This window comes from Rhodnius prolixus, unplaced genomic scaffold (genome assembly GCF_049639745.1).
Source record: "Rhodnius prolixus isolate KJV_2025 unplaced genomic scaffold, Rpr scaffold_3, whole genome shotgun sequence".
Taxonomy (NCBI): Eukaryota; Metazoa; Arthropoda; class Insecta; order Hemiptera; family Reduviidae; genus Rhodnius; species Rhodnius prolixus.
Window position 1 is genome coordinate 1626796 of NW_027411603.1, and position 24433 is coordinate 1651228.

At 35.0% G+C, this 24433-nt stretch overlaps 1 protein-coding gene across 2 annotated transcripts in view; it reads left to right on the forward strand.

Moving 5' to 3' along the window:
• Positions 1–1007: 1007 nt before the first annotated feature.
• The window catches only part of LOC141453409 (uncharacterized), a 602514-nt gene continuing 579088 nt past the window's right edge, over positions 1008–24433 (forward strand). For both annotated transcript variants that reach the window (XM_074126614.1, XM_074126612.1), the window contains exon 1: positions 1008–1664. The gene's annotated coding sequence lies outside the window, so the exon portion shown is untranslated. The remainder of the gene's footprint in view (positions 1665–24433) is intronic.

Sequence of the window (24433 nt, forward strand, 5' to 3'; positions counted from 1 at the left end):
TTTGCGGGTCTAGTCTATAACCGCTCGGCTATCGAGGCGCCTTTGTGATTATATTTAATGATCAATTTGAGAACTTTGTAGAAAAGTATGTTGTATAGTCGCCTCCGTTTGGGTGGACACCTAATTTGGTAGTTGGACCCATTAATGGCAATTCAGGAATTAGCCGAACCATCCCCGGCTCACCTGTCCCTACTCGAATTTTCTGCAAAAACGTAAGAAATAATTTTTTTTTCTAGATCTACATACAAACATTTAGTTTAGTTATGTCTGGAGAAAATGGATGTAGACGATGATAAAACACAGAAGAAGTTTTCCGGTAAAGCGATACTTCTTCCGATGGACGGATAAACTAAAAAAGCCTTATTGTGGCGCCTTTTGTGGCATATTGGCGAAATATTATACATCAACTTCCTGCAATTTGTGTTTGTTTTTTTGCGTAACCACTCACATGCGGACCAATCAATTTGTAAAAACCACTATTACATAGTAAAGGGGTGAGAAAACATTTCCGGTCTTGAAATCTCAAAAAACGGAAATCGGCCCGTTTAGTAGCAGAATAAGGGGGCGGGGGCGGGGTTTGACAACAGTTGTCAAGTAAGGAATTAACCGCGCACAGAACTTACAAATTCAAAAAAAAAAAAACCTGAGTTCGAGAGCTACAGCGCTCTTCTAGGTTATAAAGAGCGAACGGTGAAGGGAGGGAGGGTTTGTTGGAAACTCTATAGATAGAAGCAGGAGCGGATCTTGGCGAAGAGAGGGTAACGCTGAGAATAGGTGGGCAATGAGAGGCTGGAGAGGCAAGTCACGGCTGTGCAAAGAAGATAGTACGATACGATCTGACTGGGCGTGCGAGTGAGAACGATTGAATAAGGGCTGCAAATGGGGTGGCTGGAGGGGGTTGTGCGCTATAGATATAGATATACAAAGTTGCGTGGGAGCCTTTTTTTTTAAAGGATCAGCGTCTGCGCAATAGCAACTGGAGGGGATGCAATACCGGCAGTCGAGGCCAGTCTGTCACGGCCGGGACTGAGTACAGACCCATGTGTAGTGTCCGTTTTGTTTTCGGCCTAATCCCAAGTTTTTACTACAAAAAAATAAATAATTAAAAAAGTCTCATCAAAAATAAATAATTAAAAGGAAAAAACAAACCACACAAAACAAGTTTTGTCTATAAAAAGATAAAAAACAGAAAATAATTATAAAAAACCAAATTGGATATTTATCTATTTGTATTTGGTGTGAGGACGAGAAATAACTGGGAATAAACAATACGAGAAGAACAATAGAAAAGGAAGTCAAAAATAAATAAAAAATTACAAAAGAAAAGTTGCTTTTATTAAAGTTTTTTTATCTTTATTACAAAATTTTTGTTTTTTGTATTACAAAAACAAAGCAACATTCTTTGTTTATTTTTTAATTTTATAAAGTTAATTTAATTTTATTTTCATTCAGTGTTTATTTAAACAAAAATATTTTTTTAATTTTAATTAGTGAACTTGGAGAAAGAGTAGCCAATAGTGAATTTTTGTTTTGTTTTAAAATTAATTTTCTATTTTTTGTTTTGTAATTTGTCTTTTGTTTTGTTATCAAACAACACACACGTCATATTGTTGTTGTTGTTGTTGAAAAAATGTTCATCACAATTAATGGATATGTTCAAACTGGTAAGCATTTTTTTATCTCATTTTATTTTAAAAAATAATCTTTATTCAATTTTTTAATTATAATATTGTTGCATGCAATTATCTGGGCCCCCCCAAAATAAAAATATTTAAAGACTCACACGACTGTTTTTTATTTGTATCTATAAATTATTCAGGGTTATAATTTACAATTTTTTTTTTTTTTAAACATACTATTTTTATTAAAAATTTTGACTTTTAAATGATTTAAATGCTGATTCCCGATAAAATTAAAAACAATAGGCAGTCCAGGAAGTTATTGCTCTATTGTAACCTTCCCTATTTGGAACGTCCTTGTTTTCCTGTTATTTAAAACCAAAAAAAAAACACGCACATGACTTCCTCAAAAATTACTGAGTTGTTGACTTACAGCAACAATTTTAACACGCCTCAAAAGGCCCCCCCCAAAAAAAAAATCCTAGAAAAATGATTTAAATAAAAAGTTTTGGTCTGTTTATTGAGTTTCTGAGTAAATCGTCAGAAGCATTTTTCAGAAAAGTGAAGGGGGGAAAAAGCAGAAACGGTCACTAAAGAGAGGTGTTTCCGGTTTTAGCAATTTCCTGTCTTGGAATTTTAGGAAAAACATTTAATCGCCCTTTACAATATACTACATAATATGCACATAACTGTTTATTGTACGCAATATAATATATATTTCACGGAAATGAAACCCATAAATTCGTACCTACAAAAAGTATTTCCGTTAAAAAATCATTGGAATAAGATCTGATTGCGTATAAGGAGGTTATATGGCAGGTTATAAACAATCGTAAAAGGTATTTTCGAAATAGTGTTTAGAAAAGTAAAAAAATCCATTCCATAAATTGGAACTTTTCATCTGTAGAATTTTCTTCTAACTCATAATTTTTACCTTACATTTACTTTATAATAAATGAGACACAAGACCGTACATTATGCTGAAATGCTATTTTAGAATATAACATAACCTTAAGAGAGTAGATTATTCTCTGCGGAACTTCTTTAAACTTTTTTTTTTTTGGTATTTTTCTAAGCAAATTAAATAAAATTCAAGTCATACGTGAGCGTTATCAAAGCTTTAAGAAAATTCTGGTTACTAACTGTCCGAGAAAATCTCAGTAAAAACAAGGAAAAACTTGACTCAGTAAATTGGTAGTTCCGGTACGGAGAGCCACTCTTGGGTGGAAAACTCCAAATATTCCGCTTTCCCCTTGCCAAGTATTTGTAAATCATCTGGGAATAACGTGTGGACCAGCAAGCGGAAAGAGCGGCCAGCAGAAGAGGGACTGGACAGTGTAGAGCAGGGGTGAGTAAGATACGCCAAAGCAGAGAATACGTGATCTAGTTGTGTAAGTAGAGACCCGGATGTAATCGCCGAGATCTACAGGAAGCTAGCGAAGATGAAGGAAGCCTTTGCAGGTCTAGCAAACGCAATGATTTACTGGAGTTTTTTTTTCTTTTTTGCTCACAAATCTTTTAGCTACGGAAGACCAGGGTACTCGTGGTTGGCCTAACGTTACATTGATTTTGTTTGTTTCCCGGTCGTTCGATATAAATCCATTCTTTATTTAATGTAAAAAAAAAAAAATTATTCTTTTGGCTAAACGGGAATCGCTTGGGTTTTGAGGAAGGTTCTGCAGTCTTGCAAGTTTTGTCTGTCCAGTATTAGGAGATGCAAAAGTTGGGAAAAATGGCCATGAAAGGTTGAAAGTGTTTAAATCCAGTTGGGCCTCGATCTGGAGCGGCTGTCCTTCAGGACGATAAACCAATCCTCTGGCTCCTTGACTCTCTTCTTCCAGAACTTACATCGTCCCTCTACTACTCATCCTCTTAGCCAATTATTTCCGAAATAGTTCATATTTAGTTCACCCTAGTTAGTTATTGGTCATTTAAGCTCGTTCCCGAGTTACTGATGAGTCTTCTGCCTTTCTAATCAAATCAAATTTTCTACTCATGCCTATATATTAGGCCAGTGATTCTCAACCTTTTTTTTTTGGCGCGGCGGCACACTTTTAACAATTTCAAAATTTGGGGCGGTACACTAACAATAAGATAAGTTTAATAGTATTTTACTTATCCATAATACGCTGTGTGAAATAGTTTTATGTTTATTTTCAATATAAAATAAAATAATATGTTCTACAAAAAACAACAGTGAATGTTTCTTAAGGGATTAATTACAAGTTAATAATAAGAATACTTTTAGTGAGGAATTTGAGCTTGATGTTTTTTTGATAATTACAGTTTATATTTGGTCGTATAAATGATAATGCTACTCTCATATCGTCTTTTACATTTAATATATAATTTTTTGTTGTATGCATTTCTAAAATTTGGCGGCACACTTCAAAAACTTTCGCGGCACGCAAAAGTGCCGCGCGGCACAATGGTTGAGAATCACTGGTCTAGACTTAGACCATAGCTACACAAATCTTCTTTACGTGACATTAGTCACAGACCTCATCTGTAGGGTACAAATAGAGTACAAGATAATTGCTTTTCATTATTTTTAGTGACTGATTCATAGTTTCAATAGGATGAAAAAATAATTGCCATTTCAGTGGTGATACATTTATTTTGCCGAGCTTTCGACCTAGGGGACTAGGTCATCTTCAGGGCTAGTTTACAAAGTAATATTTTACATTGCAGGGTTGGTGTGTCTTCTGTCTTCTCTTTTCATGGACTGAGTGTGAACAGACAAGACAAAAGACACACCAACCCTGAAATGTAAAATATTACTTTGTAAACTAGCCCTGAAGATGACCTAGTCCCTAGGTCGAAAACTCGGCAGAATAAATGTAATATCACCACTGAAATGGCAATTATTTTTTCACCCTATTGGTACAAGATAATGTTGCTGACTGAGAATGCAATAGTTAACTTTAACTCTAACTTAAATGTCCTCTCAACTATTTAAGACCAAAGTTTTCAAATATTTTTCCGAGAACAATTACTTTTTAGGTGCTGGAGCGTAGGAGGAGACTTTGTCAGCTGCGATAAGATGATCTTGATAAGTCAAAATAAGTCTGGGTTTTTGTAATAACAGAAAGTCGTGCGAGTTGTCTGCATCCATTTTCTTTTTACAGTTTTCCCTTTGGGGAAAACAAAGTTTTCACGAATATTTCATAGTTTTTCTACTAATTAATTGAAAACTCCAGCTAAAGAGATAATGTCCTCTATTTCTCTCCCAGCAAAACTTTATAATTAGCCGGCATTTTCCTTTGATTATATTTTCATTGCAATTAACTGGAAAAATTGTTAATATATTTTCTGAGGGGGGCACAGAAATTGTTTTGAGCTTGAGAGAGAGAGAATATCAAACAAGGGGAACTCTAAAATAAAACCAGCCTAATTAACTCTCAAAAAATATAAAAATTAAATAAACAGGTAAAAGAAAAATTATATTTTAATTACCAGTAATTTCATTTTAATGGTTGATTAAAGTTGGCTCGCTTTAAAAACATTACTATGGCTTATTTAACTTAATTACTACCATTAATATAACTTAATTTGCAAAGCAGTAATATCGTTAAGAATATGTACATTTTACATCTATCTATCTCAGGGGCCGCCAAACTTTTTGTGATCATGGACTCCCCCCTATACAGGGTGACCAAAGTTATATGCTCCACCCACTTTTTTTTTAAACGGCGGGAAATTTCGAAAAAATAAAAAAATACGTATTTAATTATTTTTAGTCTAGTTTATTTTCAGTGATTGACCCATTTTTTTAAACCCCTGTATCTTTTGTTTGACCAACTTTTGTTTTACAAATGGAACGTTATATTTTTTGTTGCATATTTTTATAGTATTGGAGCTCCTGAAAAAAACAAAAAAAAATTTTTTGAAATCGATTTAGTTTTCCAAAAGTTATGGTAATTTAAAATATGAAAAACAAATTTCAGTTTACTGTCAAAATTACGTAATTTTTTTTTAAAGAATCTGTTCAAACTGGGCACAATCGACGGATAGGCAAGCCAAAACTCTGGACTCCCACGCTTTGCTTGTAGCGGCACTTATGGTGGCGAAGTCAAAATCTAGACAGGCTAGAGTTATTCGACTTTTCAGATCATCGACTGAAGCCACGGTATTAAGGTCCCCACTTCCTGCAGCATTAGCTAGTGAATGCAGGTGTTGTGATCGAGTGGTTCTTCTTAATGTTAGGGTGCCCCCCCCGCTACAAAAAAATGGACTTCATCTGTTGAAACATAAGAAGGCATTATCTTACTTCCGTTGCATTTGGACTTGGACCATTTTAAAACACACCTCAAAATGCCGAAAATATTTTCTCAAAAAAATTATTCTTACCAAAACTTTTGATATAAAAAAGTAATTCACAGAAAATTTAGAAGACTTTTCCGAAACAAAAACAAAAAAAAAATCGCGGAAATGTGGTACTTCCGGTAGTATTGGAATTTTCTACGAACCCGGAATTTCATCAAGACATATAAGAAGCCCTTTATAACAACGCCGAGTTGTAGATTATATACTGAAATGTTAAGGCGCCATGATAGCCGAGTGGTTATATATTGCTAAGATGTATTGCGGTACTAGTCTAGGCCTTGTATTCTATTTAATGGTTAATATGAGGAATTTATAGTAAAGTATGTTAGGCGGTTACAGGCTAGACCCGCAAAGCTAAGATGTATTGCGGTACTAGTCTAGGCCTTGCATTTTATTTAATGGTTAATATGAGGAATTTTACAGTAAAGTATGTTTGCTAGTCGCCTTCGTCCACGACACCTAATTGGTAGTTGGACGTTAAGCCCCGCCTGAAAAAATAGGCGATTACTTTACTTTACTTTACCTTTACTTTGTACTGAAATGTTTTTAGAGGGAAGAATAACCGCCAATCCTCAGAACAGTCCTGGAGAAATTGATCTAACATTTCTTACTGTTCATTATTTTTTGGTGACTGAATCATAGTTTCAGTAGGATGGGAAAAATAACTGCCAGTTTCAGTCTTGATAAACTTTATTATTCGACCTAGGGACTAGGTCATCTTCAGGGCTAATTTTTCTCAAACACAATCACCCACACAGATCGATCACATTCCGTCCATAAACCGAAAAGACAGAAGACACACTAACCCTCTAATGATGTAAAATAGTACATTGTAAATTAGCCCTGAAGATGATCTAGTCCCTAGGTCGAAAGCTCATTAATTAATTAATTAATTTTTCATCCTATTGAAACTAATATTTCTTAGTCACCTATCTTTTTTTTCCAGTAAAAATGTTAAGTTTCAAGAAAATTTAATCGCGTAGATTGCGGTATACGGAAGTCGTGTGAGTTGCTCACACCAAATTTCTGTGTCCACAGACTCACAAACACATAAAACAAAGTAGAACTTACCATGCATGTTGTTGGTTAAAGAGGGGGTAACATTTGTTGCGTGGTAGAGAGGAGTCACAAACAGGCTAAAACCCCTAAGTTCCGCCCGCTCACAACGCAGTGGAGGTTGTTCTCCTTGCTCCTTCTTGGACTAACTTCTGGCACTCTTGAACTCCCAACATGTCTGTCTGCGGCTGACACTCCAAAATAGTAACACTCTCGCGCTGTCAAGCCAGCCTCTCCTTCCGCTATTAAGGCGATCTCTTTTCTTCGCTCTTTCTCTCTCTTTAAAATACAGTTTTTTTGTTTTTGTATTACATCTTGCTCTTATTTTCTTTAAAATCTTGTCTCGCTGTTCGTCCAAAGGGAATTTTAGATTATCTTCCTCTCCACCTCCAGACTGTTCCGGGTTAAAGGAAAGTTGGAAGCAGAATATTTCTTTAATTTGTTTTGTATGTCAACCTCCTTGTCTTTGTTTGCTTTGTCTTGTTTGGAAGGATGGATAATATAAGGCTCGTAGGTCAAAACTGCGCTCCGGATGCCCAAAATGCTCTCGGAATGCCCAAAATTCCCTTGGGATGCCTAAAATGCCCTTGGGATGCCTAAAATGCTCTTAGGATTCCCAAAATGCCCTCCGGATGCCCAAAATACCCTCCGGATGACCAACCTGCGTGCTTCTTGTAACCTTGAGGACATCGCAGGGTTAATAAAGCACCCAACCAAGGACCAAGACTTTTGAAAACCACTCTCAGTTTACCGGTAATGGTTACAAGCGTGGACAAAGCTGGGCCAAAAAAAAGAGCAAAAAACAAGCACATTATCACGGTAGGGTTCGCAACCATTGGCGTAATGCGGAGAAAGTAACTTTGAAATAGATGCTGAAGCATTTATGAGCATCTGTCCCGGAAATAGGGTTCAGTAAACCCAATTTTTGAGATGCATAACCTGCGCTTCAATACCCTGAGGATGTCCAATACTCTAGTAACATGCATCTGTGCTCGCTTTACTTAGTGTATTTCTTTAAAATCCGGTCAAAGTGTTATCATTTCCATCTTAATTAACGCTATCTCGTCTTCAAAAGATCATCTTGCCTCATCTGATATCTGCACAATCATATTTCCCTCACGTGACTCCAAAATGACTGTGACTAACAAAACTACTCATTTATAAAGTAGTCATTAGGCCGATGTTGCTCCTACGCCTGCTCCGCCTAGAGCCTTGTAGTAGCAACATCAAACAACTTCAGATAACCCAAAACAAATTTCTCAGACTCTCCACGACGCACTAGAATTGACTCACTCTACGGAGACTGCATCCATTATCCCCCTGGTACACCTCCTGTACACAAAATCAGTCTGCTCAAACTCCTTTCCATCCTAGACTGTCCATCCCAATCCACTATGCTGCGACATAGCCTCCTACAGATCCTTCTGCAACATACAGACCCAGAAGACCTAAAACATATCCTCCTCTAACTCTCTCCACTAGCAGCAGGTTTTTGCTCTCTTTTTTTCCCTGCATTCCATATCCTCCTCACCTAACTTTTCTCTTTCTTCACTCAGTTAAGAAGGTTGAAATGTATTATACATTTATACTTCCATATTTATTCTATGTATATATTTATTATAAAAAATATTTAATCTTCTTCTTTTTTTTACTTCATATTTCTCTTACCTTACCTAAGTCTGGCGTTGTGAGCGAAAGAAGATAGACAGCTTAGACTTGACTTTCGGGCTGCTTGATATGGTCTAAAGATGGCCGCTTTAGAGATGGAAAATAGTGCAATTTATTTTCTCGGAGGCGGAGCTGATAGAGCGGACATGTTTACCGAACTAGGCTTACTAATGGCCGTCTGAGTTCGTGGTTTTAATTGTTGTACATGATGAGAAAGGTACGAGGTTTGGGTGGAAAAGCAGGAAAAGCCGGACCAGGTCCAGAACTGTACCCTTCCATCAGCTCCACTTTTCCCAGAGTATTTGGGAGTTCACTTTCCCGTTATTCTAGAAAATAGAAAGCAAACCGTCTCAAGGCTTACCCTACCTAAATGTTCTCAGTTTCACTTTTCCAAATCATTTGCTCCAGTCAGGTTTCCGTCTCTCTCTCTCTCTTGATCGAGGCACCCTAAACTCGTGGTTGCTTCTAGAACGTTACCTCCACTTCCAACCGTTCTGGTCGCCCAGTAAACCAACCAGACTCTTTCTCACATCTACTACGTACTATGATCACAAGGTCTCAGTAGGGGATTCTTTCCCTTCATTCACCTCCACCTACAGAATCTTCTCTCATAAACTGTTCCCCTTTACTGTTGCTGTATATTCTTTCTAGATTACGAATAAGGGGACGACATTTTTGGTTTTCAGAAAGTGGTTATGCTAAACAATAAGATTTTTTTTTTTACTTTTCACAGTATTGGAATAATTCATGCTGGGTCCCATTTGTACCATTCTGAGTTGAATTTCAGGGGTAATTCGCAGTTTTACCATCTGGATATTTAATAAGGTACAAAAAAATATGTTTAAAAATTTAAAATTTGAAGAAAAAAAATGCGTCAAGTTAGAACTCTAAGAATAGTAATTAGAGAAAGACATGCGACTATAGACCATTATTTATTTGAAATGCCTGAACATCCAGACGCCTAAAACTAACAGTAAATATTATTGGCAATTCCAGCCCATTAACAATAAGTTTTTCTCTCGGGAAAATAAATTTCCCACATTTCAGTAGTTATTGAAAATTTATGTAAATATTTAGTTATTTTTTCCTCTTCATTTTGCTTTCCCATATACTTCCCTCCTTTTTTTTTTATACTGAACATTTTCCAGCTATAAAGAAAAACGTTATAACCTTATTTCTTGTTAACCGTACAAGTAAGTGGTTTACATCTATCCTATAAATTATCCAGCGGGCGTGACCAGAGTTACAAATGCACTTCTTATACTTGGGAGAGCAGGTTTGAGGAGAGTGTACCTGGCCTGTCCTGGAGTCCTGGAGAAGTGCTGCAGGCACTTCTAGGTCCCTCTCCTTCGGTAGTTATTTATTTTTTCTTTTTTTCTTTATTTCCAGTTTTCCTATCGAATTTCCACCTGGTGTAGCGGGAATGCCTCTTTGGTGTGCATATAGGGTGCATTATCACGGTTTGATAAGATACAGAAATACGGATTTTTGTAATTTTCAAGAATTTTAATGAGATGTAGTGAGAAAAGAAGAAGATAAGCGTTTTTCCCATCTTGACGACATTAAAACAACGAAAATTAATCTGCAGTTGCAAATTGGTTAGGTTGGCAGCGCTGGATTATCTAGCTAATATGATTGATCAGTTGTGGCACGCATCTTTTAATTTATTTTTATTACGGACATATTTGACTCGTTTTCATTTTTTCACTAAGAGTTCGGTTTTCGTCTGTTTATTTTAATTAAGAAAACTTAATTATTTGTGTTGTGAATCATCTGTGAACTACCTGGGGATGGGATTTCCGTTTTTCTTTTCGTATATGATAACAAAGTGTAAATGTATTCTAAATAAATACACAATTATTATTGTTATTATTATTACTGCTATTATTATTATTACTTCTGATGTCGGTAACGAACGCCATACTTCTTTATGGGTTTGGGCTGACGCTGTTAAAAAGGAGAAGTACCGAAAGCAGACGGCTTCGGTACAAAGAAGAGGAGCGTTCAGGATCGCGTCTTCCTAACGAACGGTCTCGGAGCCTGCGGCACTGGTGGTGGCTGGAGTGATCCCCATCGATTTGTTGGCCCAGGAAGGTAAGATGGCTTACGATTTAAGGGAAGTCCTCGGAAGAGCGGAGGCGAAAGTGGTGGCCAGGGGATCACTCAATTCGGTCCTAGCAATGGAGAGGTCGACTACTACCTCACCCAGTTTCTTACAGGGCACGGGGAGGTTTCACCTAGTACCTGTATAGGATTGGGAAAGTTGGAGACCCGTCATGTGTCTTCGGAGACTCTGACCTCGATGACGCCCTTCATACATTCTTTCTGTAAGACAGATGTAAGACAGCCAGAGAGGGAGTGCTTAGAGCAAGAGATCGGGAGAATCACGCCCGAGAACTTAGTAGAGATTATGCTCTCCTACAGAGTCGGCTGGGATAGGGTGGCTACCTTTGCCAAGGTAGTATTAAAAAGAAAGAAACAGGAGCTGGACTTTTGTCTGCTCCTGAGGTAATAGAGAGCCGAATGAAGACCGGTGGGAGCTCATATGAGCTACTGTGAGGCACCACCTTGAAGTCATGCGTAAATGGTTCCAACGGTGGGTTTCTGTGCCTCTAGGGGAGGTGGGTTTTTTAGTGGATGAGTGTCCCACATACCGTGGGCATTTCCCCACGTGATGCATAATGCATTTTTCCCCCTCCATAAAAAAAATAGTATTATTATTATTATTATTAATTTTACTATTATTATTATTATTATTATGAGAGATTAAATGTATAATTACAAATGTGCATTTCAGAGAGATACCATTTTGTGAAAACCACGTTTAAAGAGCCAACAAACCGGATATTGGCGTTGAAATCTTAAAATGGAATGTCAGCGCGATTTCAATACTTCTATTGGTCAAGAAGTTAGGGAAAGTGCAATATTATTGTCGATTAAAGTTAATCATAAAGATATCCTGCAGCCTATGAAGAAGGAACACCACTGCTGCCCCCTAGATTGAGTGATGTATTCACGTGTATATACAGAGGCACAATGAGGTACATACATGTACACATGTACGAGTTTAAACGGGATATTGGGGAAATGGAAAAAGTGCGAGGAAAGCTTCTCCATTCACCGCCACAAGTCATAGCAGTGCTAACCCACTAACATATTTTACCAGCGGGAATACTTCGACCCCCTCGTTTCCATTGTCTGGGCAGGCGGCAGCCATGTTCAGTCTGGTGTGAAGTGATGCTGCGGTCTAGAAGTCGTGACTTCCTCTCCATCAGTCCGGGCATAACATTCAACTTTTTTTTTTCCAGCGTTATCCACTCCTAATTCCAGCTAACGACCTGGAAAATCAGCAAATAGCCTGCTGGCCTATCGGTTACACAATCTAGCCTTCTTACTCCTTATAGCCGGAAGTATCTTATTTCTTGATCGTGATAAATTTTAGAAATAGAACCTTTCCGGAAGTGGCTAGTTAAGATTTATAAAAGTTTTGCTTGTAAAAGAGAAAATTTACTAACACTAACCGACATCTTCTTCTAAGTAAGAGAATTCGTTATAATAGTGCGGCTTTACCACCGGAAATAACTACTTTACGGTCCCTACGACAAAATGGTTTTTACCAATTGGTCTGTAAATGTGTATGTAATTAAATACTGAAAACTTTAAATCAATAATTCTCAAAAATCAGATTTTTTGATCGAGAACCACCAGAGTATTCCACCGGAAGTGCCACATTACTGAAGCTCGTCTTCAGCTTTTTGAAGTTTTTTTTTTCTCGATTATTTACCATACAAACTGTAAAAATGAAGGAAGATTCGATTAAGGGGACTTCCGAGCATGGAAAGCTCGGTTAGGCTTCATCTAAAATGCAATTTATGGCCCCTCACACCTGTATTTTAATAATTAGAATAAAGCAGTGGAACTAAATTTGTCAAATTTCCATGAAAATCGGTTTACCGGATGTGCATTGTTTTTCTGCGATTTTCTTTTATCAGTTTTCCGAGAGGAAAAACTCGTTTTAGAGCCAGCTTTCGTGCAGAAGTTGGGGGTCATCTTTCCTTTAAAGTTACATTTTAGCGTAATATACGATTACTGAACTGTACAAGATCGGTAGTAAATAGATGTGATTCAAATCTTCAGAGTTCCGGAAAATTGGTGAGTTAGAAAACTGAGAGTGCGTTATTTTAGTTCCTCATTCCGGTCAAAGAAAAAATTTCCATCATATTTTTTGATTCCAAGCTTTCACCGGAAACAACTATTTTGTGGTTCTTCTGATCCAAAAAGTTTATTTCTTCTTTTAGTGACCGGAAATTGAGTAAATGATAGATTAAAGTTTTTCAACCGGAAACACCTCGTTACTGAATGTTTTGTTTCCCCCCACTTGACGGAAACGTCGTCTGCGATTACGTCACATCGTAGACGTTTATCAATAGCATTTTAGAAAAGCGATAAAATGGTTTTTTTGGGGGGTTATGAGGTTAGGTTTGTGACCGGTTAGGGGAGAGAGAGGGACGGTATCCTTACGGGCGCCGGAGATAGCCGGAGCTATCGGAAACGATATTCCTAACCAGTTCCAAACAGAAAGATACCCTTGAGGGCGTCTCTGGCGGGATAGCTTACTCGTGAGGGGAGGTGAAGGCCCTGTAGACAATCACCCGGGGCTACAGGGAGCGGAATAAAATTCTCTCTGGTGCTGTACTTGAACAACCAAAAGAATACCTTTATTTAAGGAAATATTGTTACTAGGTATGTTCTAAACTAAAGCAAGGTAGAACGAAAAGCGTACAAAAAAGAAAGTAAAGTAAAGTAAAGTAATCGCCTATTTTTCAGGCGGGGCTTAACGTCCAACAACTAGGTGTCGTAGACGGAGTGCGACTAGCAAACATACTTTACTACAAAATTCCTCATATTAACACATTAAATAAAATGCAAGGCCTAGACTAGTACCGCAATACATCTTAGCTTTGCGGGTCTAGCCTCTAACCGCCTAACATACTTTACTATAAATTCCTCATATTAACACATTAAATAGAATACAAGGGCTAGACTAGTACCGCAATACATCTTAGCTTTGCGGGTCTAGCCTATAGCCGCCTAACATACTTTACTATAAATTCCTCATATTAACACATTAAATAGAATACAAGGGCTAGACTAGTACCGCAATACATCTTAGCATTGCGGGTCTAGCCTATAACCGCTTACAATAAAAATAATAATTACTTTAGAGTAATTAGAATTATTATGTATTTAGATACAAAATAATAGCAAGAAAATACAAGACTCACAATGACGATAACGATATCAAAGGCACTGGCCAGGCCGAGCGTACGGGAAGAAATGAATTTCTTATTTTTAAAAATGTTAGCGGTCAACAACATATCGCTCTTGCAGTTCAAAGGTTCCCTCCAAATTTATATTAATGCGGCAGCTCCTGCCTTCCATGACCGTTTTTCAGTTACAAGGTTAAAAGTGTTTTTCCAGTTTTACAGTCCGGATGGTGTTAACGAGAATCAGGAGTTGAAAGCAGTAAGTTAGAGCCCACTTCCTTTCAACCATTTCAACTTAACTATCGCCTACTTCAAGTTATTGACCCTCTTTTTTGGAGTTTAAATAAAATAAAGCATAACTAAGTATTGGAAGATTAAGCATTTAAAAAGAAAAAAAGTTAATCGAATAAGTTTTGCTTCTTCAGTTAGAAGCGATTTCTAAAGGAGGCTGGGAGACTTCCCGATTGATCATTCGAGGGTTATTTATTCTGTGTGCAGAGTGGAAGTTGAAACTTTATCCGGGACCAACTGACAGACAGACATTTAATGGTAAACGAGCTGCAGGAGCCGAACGGCAAGAGAAAAACCCCAAAGACTGCTCCGCTGGGAGTTGGAAGAGCTGCTGGAATCTGGAGTCAATATTAATCAAATAAATGAACAAATACAAGACTCTAGATCTCGGAGGCAGCGGCGGTGAGCCCTCCTTCACTTCCCGTTCTCTCGCTCTCTGTCATTGCAAATATATTAAAAACTCTCTCTCTTCTGGATTTCCTCTTTATGAAATATTTGATTAATACGAGGAAATACACTGACGTAGATTTCTCCATCTTTATTCCAAAAAAGTCTCATATGAACACTCTCAGGACTTTCTGTCAGACCAATTATTTCAATACAAATTGTATTTTTTCATTTGTTGATATTCTGCGACCTAGATGTATCGGGTGTGAGCCAGGTGAGACCTAGCAGCGACTATACTAGGGAAGTTCCAGGGACAAGTGGGAGCCAAAAGCAAGGGGTAAAACTGCTCCCTGGAGCAAACTATCCCTGCCCCCACTTCTCCCAAGATAATTATGTAGTTTACTTCCCTTCATTCCTGCTAACTCTCCAGGTAGTTCTTCACCACGGGGAAGCCGGATGTCAGGTGTAATCTCCTCGCCTGGTGTCCCCATACATCGTTCCTTCTATAGAACCACCATCATATTAGCCAAATTAAAGGTTGGGAGTACTTTCAACCCTCTAATCCTGGTCACCGCCTAGGATCTCAAGGAAAATCCCAGGAATCTGGGAGCTAACAGACTGGGATTGGGATGTGCTTTTTTTTTATAGTTTAGTTCAGGGGTCAGCAACCTATTTCAAGTTGAGAGTCATTTCTTCTTAAATAATTTTAATAAATCTTACCAAGAGCCGCAAGGATGATAGTGTAATCGTTTGTATTCACAAATTATTATTTTATGATATTCAATAACATTTAATTGTTTTATATAATTTATTTTCACATATTACAAAGTAAATAAACAAATAAATAATAACTTAACGAATGAAAAGGCGGCAGTCTTACAATATACATCAAGTACTTTATTTTGATATTGTATAATTCTATTCAATTTCGAACCTATCAGATTTGAAATTATTTTTGAAAAAATACCTTTAATATTGGAAGCTATACATTATATTTTGGGCACGTTGAAGTGCCACACAATTTGGATAAAAGAGCCGTAAGCGGCTCGCGAGCTGCAGGTTGCTAAACCCTGGTTTAGTTGAAAACGGAAATTCGAAATTCTGCTTTGAAAACTTCCCCCTCTACTTATTATAAACTTAAATTAAAAGCGCGAAAAACTAATTCGCCCAATAAATTTAAGGCAACTTTGTATTTCCGCTCCACACACACACACACGGATTAAGCGATTAAGACAATAAATGTCCGGAAGGCCATCGTGAGTAAATCAAGTCGTTAAATCGCTTTAAGCTCCTCATTAAAATACTTAACTTATTCCGATTTTTTTTTTTTCCTCTGGGTCCAAAATTCATGGTAGTCGGAGCTTGCCGGACGGTAATTAAATTTATATGATTTTTTGTAGAGATCGTAAATATTTCTTAAAATATAGTGGGTTTATTTCCGCTTGCTGTTTTTGTTCATAAGAGGAAGTGATGGGAACATGGTAAATTTAACTTTACCCAGTTTTCACCGGACATTTCCGGTGTAGAAATAAATCTGTCCGATCAGACTGTGTGGTGTATGGTACCTAAAGTTGGTCCAACAATGGCATCCGGCGGAAACTAGCGATTATGATTTCTGAACCCGGAAGTACCACTTTACAGAAAGATCGTTTACGCATTTCATTTAACGTCGTCTACAACACTTACAGAGAAATTTGATTTAGGTTTTGTTTTTTTTTCTTGTGAAAGGGCTGTTGGCTAGCCTGAAAAGCATCAGCTGAGTAAAAGAAAAAAGGTAAAGTAATCGCCTATTTTTTTCAGGCGGGGCTTAACGTCCAACTACCAACTAGGGGTCGTGGACGGAGGCATCTAGCAGACATACTTTACTATAAGTTCCTCATATTAACACATTAAATAAAATGCAAGGCCTAGACTAGTACCGCAATACATCTTAGCTTTGCGGGTCTAGCCTATAACCGCCTAACATACTTTACTTCAAAATTCCTCATATTAACCATTAAATAAAATGCAAGGCCTAGACTAGTACCGCAATACATCTTAGCTTTGCGGGTCTAGCCTATAACCGCCGAACATACATCACTATAAATTCCTCATATTAACCATTAAATAAAATGCAAGGCCTAGACTAGAACCGCAATACATCTTAGCTTTGTGATCCTCGCCTCTAACCGCTCGACTATCGTGGCGCCTACTTCAGCTGAGTATTATGTATATACAGACCTTGATCAAAGTGTATTGGAAAATGTAAAAAAGAAAGAGCAACGCGTTTTTTAAAAAAATCCAAGTTCAAAGAAAACACCAAAACCGGAAATAATACTTTATTGAATATTTGGGGCATTCTGGTAACGGGTAGGGGCCAGCTTCCGCTAAAGGGCTATTTTCATCTGGCGGGCAGATTTAGAAACTAGATAATGTTAATAAGAATTCAGAGTTGGAAGAGATTTATTAGCTAAAACCTTGAGAAGTGTAAAGGAAGTCGCGTGAGTGGTCACACAAGATTTCTAACTGGGTATTATAAGGAAGTAAAATGGATGCTGCACTGTAGCCAACATAAACACGTGCAGACATGACGATCATTCTCACAATGTTATTAATGTACACAATATAAGCTCAACAATGAAAGGTGTACAGGTGTGGTGAGCAACGTCTTCTTAGAAGTGTGGGATATTAGGGGAATAAAGATATGTGTGTGTATATTTGTGCGTGTAGACTGGCTGCTGGCATTGCCGTACCCACTAGAGCCTCCCTCATCTTTGACAAAGATATTCCAGCAGCAGCAGTTTAGCGCCTCTCCAGGATCTGTTAGAAAGCGCTTCTGGAGGGGGGGCGAAGACAGCGGAAGTGAAGGTGACTGCCATATCACTCACAGCCCGATACGCCACTGTCTCTCATCCGCTGTATCCGCTGGTGACACCTTACTTCCGCTCCTCCTCCGATCCCACACGAGGTTAATCCTCCTAGCCTGGGTTAGCCGACTGACAGTGCCTCAATCTTCGCTTCCTTATCCAAGCTCTACAGCCTAACTCACACATCTAGAGCTACACTCTCTTTCTCTCCTCTCATCTTATTCTATTTCCACTCTGCCAACTAGATCTATCACCATCAGCCTCTGAAATAACATTCTAACGATATTACTAACTCGGCCAGGTATAGTGTCTCCAATATCAGCCGAGTACCACCACCAAGCATGATGATAGAAAGTAAGATTACCTAGCTAGGGAGAGAGAGGACCTGCGATCGTCAGGCATTCCACGATATCTAGTATCCACTGGGAATATCCGTCAGGAAGTGCTCTCAGAGTCAGTAGTGGTTTTTCTAGACTCTGGATTTGTGTGCCATTGCACATAATCGCCACTAACATTAGATTTCCTTCCGAAACTCCCACAGGAAATGGCGGAACGACAGCAACCAAAACTCCCACAAACGGAACTAGCAATTATCTGAAAGGTTTGCTGGTGAATTTCCGTACAAATCAAATACATAGTTTATGACCTTTTTAACAAAAACTTACAGTTTAAAAAGTTAAGTTATAATGGTTGATTAAACACAAAATAGTTACACAAATCAGCAAGTAACTAACATTTCGGTAATACTTCATTGATACCATTTAAGTAATTTTACTGTATTAAAATTTCATAAATACTTTTTAGTATATATTAGATGTTACAGTGCCTAATGCTGGCTATTTTTATCTACAAAATATTTGTAGATGTAGCACACCATTTAACTTAGATTGACTGTAATTAATCACAGGTTAAAAATAAAAACTTCATAAAAAATAAAAGTAATTAAGAGGCTAAAGATTTCAATAACTTTTTAAAAAATGGTTACACCAACATACTTCAATGATTTTGTTTATTTACTTTATTTTTTAAATCAAAATCGTCCGGTTAAGTTCATTCACAAATTTGGTTTAAGTTTTAGCCAAGCATAAATAATAATAGTAACAATAATAATAATAGTTAATAATAGTAATAATAGTAATAATAATAACAATTGGTAATAATAATAATAACAATAACAATAGGTAATAATAATAATATCTCTATTACCATTGTCACTAAAACGTTGCGGTTTATATCAGTAATACAGGTATCTTTTCTCTTCAATTTGGTAATGAATTCATTAAATTCTGGTAAATAGAAGATGAGATATAATCGTTTAAAATTTGAAGGTATTAGAAAACCTCCAAAATTTAACCTTCTATATCTCAATAACTATTGTCACTAAAACATGGCAGTTTATATCAGTTATACAGCTACCTTTTCTCTACAATTTAGTAAAGAAATCAATGTATTCTGATGAATAGAAGAAGAGATATAATCGTTTAAAGTTTGAAGGTATTAGAAAACCTCCAAAATTTAACCTTCTATATCTCAATAACTATTGTCACTAAAACATGGCAGTTTATATCAGTTATACAGCTATCTTTTCTCTACAATTTGGTAAAGAAATCAATGTATTCTGATGAATAGAAGAAGAGATATAATCGTTTAAAGTTTGAAGGTATTAGAAAACCTCCAAAATTTAACCTTCTATATCTCAATAACTATTGTCACTAAAACATGGCAGTTTATATCAGTTATACAGCTATCTTTTCTCTACAATTTGGTAAAGAAATCAATGTATTCTGATGAATAGAAGAAGAGATATAATCGTTTAAAGTTTGAAGGTATTAGAAAACCTCCAAAATTTAACCTTCTATATCTCAATAACTATTGTCACTAAAACATGGCAGTTTATATCAGTTATACAGCTATCTTTTCTCTACAATTTGGTAAAGAAATCAATGTATTCTGATGAATAGAAGAAGAGATATAATCGTTTAAAGTTTGAAGGTATTAGAAAACCTCCAAAATTTAACCTTCTATATCTCAATAACTATTGTCACTAAAACATGGCAGTTTATATCAGTTATACAGCTATCTTTTCTCTACAATTTGGTAAAGAAATCAATGTATTCTAATGAATAGAAGAAGAGATATAATCGTTTAAAATTTGAAGGTATTAGAAAACCTCCAAAATTTAACCTTCTATATCTCAATAACTATTGCCACTAAAACATGGCAGTTTATATCAGTTATACAGCTATCTTTTCTCTACAATTTGGTAAAGAAATCAATGTATTCTGATGAATAGAAGAAGAGATATAATCGTTTAAAGTTTGAAGGTATTAGAAAACCTCCAAAATTTAACCTTCTATATCTCAATAACTATTGTCACTAAAACATGGCAGTTTATATCAGTTATACAGCTACCTTTTCTCTACAATTTAGTAAAGAAATCAATGTATTCTGATGAATAGAAGAAGAGATATAATCGTTTAAAGTTTGAAGGTATTAGAAAAACTCCAAAATTTAACCTTCTATATCTCAATAACTATTGTCACTAAAACATGGCAGTTTATATCAGTTATACAGCTATCTTTTCTCTACAATTTGGTAAAGAAATCAATGTATTCTGATGAATAGAAGAAGAGATATAATCGTTTAAAGTTTGAAGGTATTAGAAAACCTCCAAAATTTAACCTTCTATATCTCAATAACTATTGTCACTAAAACATGGCAGTTTATATCAGTTATACAGCTATCTTTTCTCTACAATTTGGTAAAGAAATCAATGTATTCTGATGAATAGAAGAAGAGATATAATCGTTTAAAGTTTGAAGGTATTAGAAAACCTCCAAAATTTAACCTTCTATATCTCAATAACTATTGTCACTAAAACATGGCAGTTTATATCAGTTATACAGCTATCTTTTCTCTACAATTTGGTAAAGAAATCAATGTATTCTGATGAATAGAAGAAGAGATATAATCGTTTAAAGTTTGAAGGTATTAGAAAACCTCCAAAATTTAACCTTCTATATCTCAATAACTATTGTCACTAAAACATGGCAGTTTATATCAGTTATACAGCTATCTTTTCTCTACAATTTGGTAAAGAAATCAATGTATTCTAATGAATAGAAGAAGAGATATAATCGTTTAAAATTTGAAGGTATTAGAAAACCTCCAAAATTTAACCTTCTATATCTCAATAACTATTGCCACTAAAACATGGCAGTTTATATCAGTTATACAGCTATCTTTTCTCTACAATTTGGTAAAGAAATCAATGTATTCTGATGAATAGAAGAAGAGATATAATCGTTTAAAGTTTGAAGGTATTAGAAAACCTCCAAAATTTAACCTTCTATATCTCAATTACTATTATCACTAAAACATGGCAGTTTATATCAGTTATACAGCTATCTTTTCTCTACAATTTGGTAAAGAAATCATTGAATTCTGATAAATAGAAAAAGAGAGATAATCGTTTAAAGTTTGAAGGTATTAGAAAACCTCCAAAATTTAACCTTCTATATCTCAATAACTATTGTCACTAAAACATGGCAGTTTATATCAGTTATACAGCTATCTTTTCTCTACAATTTGGTAAAGAAATCAATGTATTCTGATGAATAGAAGAAGAGATATAATCGTTTAAAGTTTGAAGGTATTAGAAAACCTCCAAAATTTAACCTTCTATATCTCAATAACTATTGTCACTAAAACATGGCAGTTTATATCAGTTATACAGCTATCTTTTCTCTACAATTTGGTAAAGAAATCAATGTATTCTGATGAATAGAAGAAGAGATATAATCGTTTAAAGTTTGAAGGTATTAGAAAACCTCCAAAATTTAACCTTCTATATCTCAATAACTATTGTCACTAAAACATGGCAGTTTATATCAGTTATACAGCTATCTTTTCTCTACAATTTGGTAAAGAAATCAATGTATTCTGATGAATAGAAGAAGAGATATAATCGTTTAAAGTTTGAAGGTATTAGAAAACCTCCAAAATTTAACCTTCTATATCTCAATTACTATTATCACTAAAACATGGCAGTTTATATCAGTTATACAGCTATCTTTTCTCTACAATTTGGTAAAGAAATCAATGTATTCTGATGAATAGAAGAAGAGATATAATCGTTTAAAGTTTGAAGGTATTAGAAAACCTCCAAAATTTAACCTTCTATATCTCAATTACTATTATCACTAAAACATTGCAGTTTATATCAGTTATACAGCTATCTTTTCTCTACAATTTGGTAAAGAAATCAATGTATTCTGATGAATAGAAGAAGAGATATAATCGTTTAAAGTTTGAAGGTATTAGAAAACCTCCAAAATTTAACCTTCTATATCTCAATTACTATTATCACTACAACATGGCAGTTTATATCAGTTATACAGCTATCTTTTCTCTACAATTTGGTAAAGAAATCATTGAATTCTGATAAATAGAAAAAGAGAGATAATCGTTTAAAGTTTGAAGGTATTAGAAAACCTCCAAAATTTAACCTTCTATATCTCAATAACTATTGTCACTAAAACATGGCAGTTTATATCAGTTATACAGCTATCTTTTCTCTACAATTTGGTAAAGAAATCAATGTATTCTGATGAATAGAAGAAGAGATATAATCGTTTAAAGTTTGTAGGTATTAGAAAACCTTCAAAATTTAACCTTTCTATATCTCAATAACTATTGTCACTAAAACATGGCAGTTTATATCAGTTATACAGCTATCTTTTCTCTACAATTTGGTAAAGAAATCAATGTATTCTGATGAATAGAAGAAGAGATATAATCGTTTAAAGTTTGAAGGTATTAGAAAACCTCCAAAATTTAACCTTCTATATCTCAATTACTATTATCACTAAAACATGGCAGTTTATATCAGTTATACAGCTATCTTTTCTCTACAATTTGGTAAAGAAATCAATGTATTCTGATGAATAGAAGAAGAGATATAATCGTTTAAAGTTTGAAGGTATTAGAAAACCTCCAAAATTTAACCTTCTATATCTCAATAACTATTGTCACTAAAACATGGCAGTTTATATCAGTTATACAGCTATCTTTTCTCTACAATTTGGTAAAGAAATCAATGTATTCTGATGAATAGAAGAAGAGATATAATCGTTTAAAGTTTGTAGGTATTAGAAAACCTCCAAAATTTAACCTTCTATATCTCAATTACTATTATCACTAAAACATGGCAGTTTATATCAGTTATACAGCTATCTTTTCTCTACAATTTGGTAAAGAAATCAATGTATTCTGATGAATAGAAGAAGAGATATAATCGTTTAAAGTTTGAAGGTATTAGAAAACCTCCAAAATTTAACCTTCTATATCTCAATTACTATTATCACTAAAACATGGCAGTTTATATCAGTTATACAGCTATCTTTTCTCTACAATTTGGTAAAGAAATCAATGTATTCTGATGAATAGAAGAAGAGATATAATCGTTTAAAGTTTGTAGGTATTAGAAAACCTTCAAAATTTAACCTTTCTATATCTCAATAAATATTGTCACTAAAACATGGCAGTTTATATCAGTTATACAGCTATCTTTTCTCTACAATTTGGTAAAGAAATCAATGTATTCTGATGAATAGAAGAAGAGATATAATCGTTTAAAGTTTGAAGGTATTAGAAAACCTCCAAAATTTAACCTTCTATATCTCAATTACTATTATCACTAAAACATGGCAGTTTATATCAGTTATACAGCTATCTTTTCTCTACAATTTGGTAAAGAAATCAATGTATTCTGATGAATAGAAGAAGAGATATAATCGTTTAAAGTTTGAAGGTATTAGAAAACCTCCAAAATTTAACCTTCTATATCTCAATAACTATTGTCACTAAAACATGGCAGTTTATATCAGTTATACAGCTATCTTTTCTCTACAATTTGGTAAAGAAATCAATGTATTCTGATGAATAGAAGAAGAGATATAATCGTTTAAAGTTTGAAGGTATTAGAAAACCTCCAAAATTTAACCTTCTATATCCCAATTACTATTATCACTAAAACATGGCAGTTTATATCAGTTATACAGCTATCTTTTCTCTACAATTTGGTAAAGAAATCATTGAATTCTGATAAATAGAAGAAGAGATATAATCGTTTAAAGTTTGAAGGTATTAGAAAACCTCCAAAATTTAACCTTCTATATCTCAATTACTATTATCACTAAAACATGGCAGTTTATATCAGTTATACAGCTATCTTTTCTCTACAATTTGGTAAAGAAATCAATGTATTCTGATGAATAGAAGAAGAGATATAATCGTTTAAAGTTTGAAGGTATTAGAAAACCTCCAAAATTTAACCTTCTATATCTCAATTACTATTATCACTAAAACATGGCAGTTTATATCAGTTATACAGCTATCTTTTCTCTACAATTTGGTAAAGAAATCAATGTATTCTGATGAATAGAAGAAGAGATATAATCGTTTAAAGTTTGTAGGTATTAGAAAACCTTCAAAATTTAACCTTTCTATATCTCAATAAATATTGTCACTAAAACATGGCAGTTTATATCAGTTATACAGCTATCTTTTCTCTACAATTTGGTAAAGAAATCAATGTATTCTGATGAATAGAAGAAGAGATATAATCGTTTAAAGTTTGAAGGTATTAGAAAACCTCCAAAATTTAACCTTCTATATCTCAATTACTATTATCACTAAAACATGGCAGTTTATATCAGTTATACAGCTATCTTTTCTCTACAATTTGGTAAAGAAATCAATGTATTCTGATGAATAGAAGAAGAGATATAATCGTTTAAAGTTTGAAGGTATTAGAAAACCTCCAAAATTTAACCTTCTATATCTCAATAACTATTGTCACTAAAACATGGCAGTTTATATCAGTTATACAGCTATCTTTTCTCTACAATTTGGTAAAGAAATCAATGTATTCTGATGAATAGAAGAAGAGATATAATCGTTTAAAGTTTGA